This window comes from Myotis davidii, unplaced genomic scaffold (assembly GCF_000327345.1).
Source record: "Myotis davidii unplaced genomic scaffold, ASM32734v1 scaffold3580, whole genome shotgun sequence".
NCBI classification, from domain to species: domain Eukaryota; kingdom Metazoa; phylum Chordata; class Mammalia; order Chiroptera; family Vespertilionidae; genus Myotis; species Myotis davidii.
This window is the reverse complement of record NW_006292335.1, coordinates 94,172-97,414: the sequence shown is the minus strand read 5'-3', so window position 1 is coordinate 97,414 and position 3,243 is coordinate 94,172. Positions and strand designations below refer to the sequence as shown.

General features: G+C 40.2%; 1 pseudogene; it reads right to left on the bottom strand.

The window, feature by feature from the left end:
• Window positions 1–367: 367 nt before the first annotated feature.
• On the bottom strand, window positions 368–1,044 carry LOC102766537 (annotated as a pseudogene).
• Between the last annotated feature and the right edge of the window lie 2,199 nt (window positions 1,045–3,243).

Genomic DNA, 3,243 nt, shown 5'->3' with positions numbered 1-3,243 from the left:
ACACTGCCTTTATAATTATTCAAAGTGTGTGTATATATATTTGAAACACCCTATATTTGAATGATCACACAGAATTTTTATTCGCTTTGTAATCCAGTTTAAGATTTAGCCCCTTTCAACATATATATTAGTGTTTTGATTTTCCATGAAGTGCTTATTTACTGAATTTATTATTCTTCTGTTGAGTTGTATATTCATATTATACATTTTAATATTTTTTCTTTTATCAGATGTCAGAATGTCATTTTACTTAGTCAAAAAAGCTTCTAAGGATTTTTTTAATGTCCATTTAGCTTAATTGGAGGAAGCCCTGCACTACAACTGCTTTCAATAGTGTAAGCACTGCCTTACCCAGTGTCTGCTGGGCTCAGAGGATCATTTCCAGCTGCCGGGCATTATTTGACGACCTGTTTGGCCAGCTCTGTGGAGGGGATGGTGTTGTCTTCTGGACTCTGCTGCTGACTGGCAAAGCTGTAGTAGCTGATGAGGCCCAGGACCCACACTCGCTTCTTGGTGTAGTCTGTCGTCTTTTGGGTGCGTTGAAGAAGAGAATCCGGTGGCCTCAGAAAAGAGGATTTTCTCATAGGCCTTCTCCATGCATCCGGCAATCTCTTCTCTGACGGTGTCAAGCAGGATGTCCATGAAGAAGGTCTACCTCTCCATAGGGAGGTTGCCTTTGGCCAGGAGCACCTTGTTGTTGCTGCCCTCCGTTAGGTATTGCTCAAGGGGCCCAGGATGCTTGATGTATACATGGGTCTGGATGTCGTTGGCAGGCAGCCACTCCCACTCCATGTGGAGCTCAGCCACCTGGTTCTGAGGCAGCAGGAAGAGAAGGTTATGGCCCAAGAGCTGGTGTATGTACGCTGACTCAGGGAGCTGTTCCAGGCCCGAATGAGCTGCTGTTTGGTCAGTTTGGTCCTGTGGTTGGCAGGAAATTGAGCTCCAGCAGTACTGGCTTGAGACCTCCCAGATCTTCCCTGCACTTGCTGAGACTGGGGCATTTTGGTTCCACTCTCCCTTGAGCTGCTGGTACATGCAGACCATGGCCACGGCCAAGGAAGATTAGACTTAGAGGAGTCCATCGGGCAGTTTCAAGCTGCAGCTACCATCTTCATGATCATGTTTAAGGATTTTTAATCCCAAGATTTTGTCTCATTCCTGCCAAATTCTATCAAATATATCATAGAAATATTACATGGAACTTCTAACTCTGTATAATTTTTTCTCTATAGATAACACAAATATAAATTCCTTGAAACACAGCATATTTATTTCCTCAGTTGTGGAGCCATCTTAGACTTACCAAGAAAGAGATGACTCCCTTCCACTCTGCTCTCTCAGGATCTTATCCTTATCTCTGTTGTATTTATCACACTCTGTTGTAGTCTTGTGTTCATTTCTGAAAAACAAAACAAAACAAACAAAAAAACTCTCAATTGTGATCTCTTATTTATTTGCTCCCCAAGATTTATCTCAATGCCTGGTGCTTAGCAGGTTTGAGCCATTTATTACTATGTTCCTTTTGTTTCTTTATGTTTTAATTCATTTTTCTGGACCATTCTATTACTCTGCTGATCTAGTATTAGCTGGAAGTTTAATTAGTATAATCGCTAGTACCTTTTAATATTGTTTCTGAATGCAGGAAGTAGAAAGGAAGTTGGAAGAACTCTCAGAGGTCTTTGTCTAGATAACACCTCAAGATTAGCTCTGGCATGTTTCCTAATTATTCCATGCTTGTGTCCTTGAGTTATGCCTAAAGATATATTTGTTCTACTTTCAACCCATGACAATAGGTTTGAAGTATAAAAAAAATGAGAGTACACATGAGGCTGCTACTTTCAAGTACACCCTAGGCCACTGTTTTTCATTAAAATATTTCTTACAATTCAAATCTGATTTGAATCTCAATCAAGGTCTTTAAGTTTTGGACATGAAATCACCAGATGACCTCCAGCCATGCAGAAGCAGAAAAGTTGTGTTTTAAATCCCCAGAAGTGGCCAGAATTCAAGTCACTGAAGGAAACCTTGTTGGGCAAATGTTAGCCCTTAAAAATCTGGTTAGAAATTCACCCTACACTTTGTGTATCATTTTTAATAATAGACAACAGCCTACAACAAATACTTTTGGTCCATAGAGAATTTATACAGATATTTATTGATTAAATGAGTAACTAGATACAGCAAACGTGGAGGACAGAGCACATCAGGTGTGCAAGAGGGACTGAGGCAGTAAGAAGCCCTGAAGTAGACAAGGGAGTTGAGTAGTCACAGTCAGGGCCTTCAGTGAGATACGGATTACAGAGTTAGACTAAGTGACTGGGATAGTCAAAAGTCCAGATCAAAAAAGAGATTGCTATCTAACCAATAGCTGTGACACAATCAACCAACTCCAGTTACAACTCAACAGACTCAACGAAGTCTGACCTTCTGATAAAGAAACCAGTGTGTAAAGTGTGGAGCCATAAGAAGAAAGATGTTATTGGATAAAGGGGCATACAACCCTTGGATGGCAGGATATCCTGGTAGAAATGAGAAAATTGGGTAAAGCAGTCAAATGGTTAGTAGTAGCATGATGGCTAAGAGGGGTGGCAGGTCTACAAGAAATACTCTGGCTAATATACTCTTCTGGAGAGGAAAGTGCTTTGACATATTCCCTGATTTTTGTTTGTTTATTTTTTTGTTAATCCTCACCTGAGGATATTTTTTCCATTGATTTTTAGAGAGAGTGGAAGGGAAGGAAGGGGGAAGGGAGGGAGAAAGAGAGAGAGATAGAAATTGGTTGCCTCCCCCACACGTCTAGATCAGGGACCCAGGATGAAATCTGCAATCCAGGTATGTGCCCTTGACCAGGAACTGAACCCAAGATCCTTTCTTGCAGGGGGACAGCACTCTAATCACCGAGCCACACCAGCCAGGGTGACATATTCCCTGCTTTAAGAAATATGAAAATTGGACCAAAGCATGTTATCAAATAGTTAAATTTTAAACCATTAAAGCAAATGCATTGCAATTTATATAAATATGTCTCTCACATGGAATGTGAAGTAATGGTTGAAGTTTTTCAGACTTTTTTTCTGACAGGTGACCATGTACTTTTTTTCAGATCACCTCCAAATTTTCCCCTACTATAGAACAAATAATACATACAGAAGAATTTATGCCAACTTTTGAAATCCTCAATAAATGTGGAGAGAAAAGAATCACAAAATAATCTTAAGTAAGATGCAGATGGTGGCTGAGATT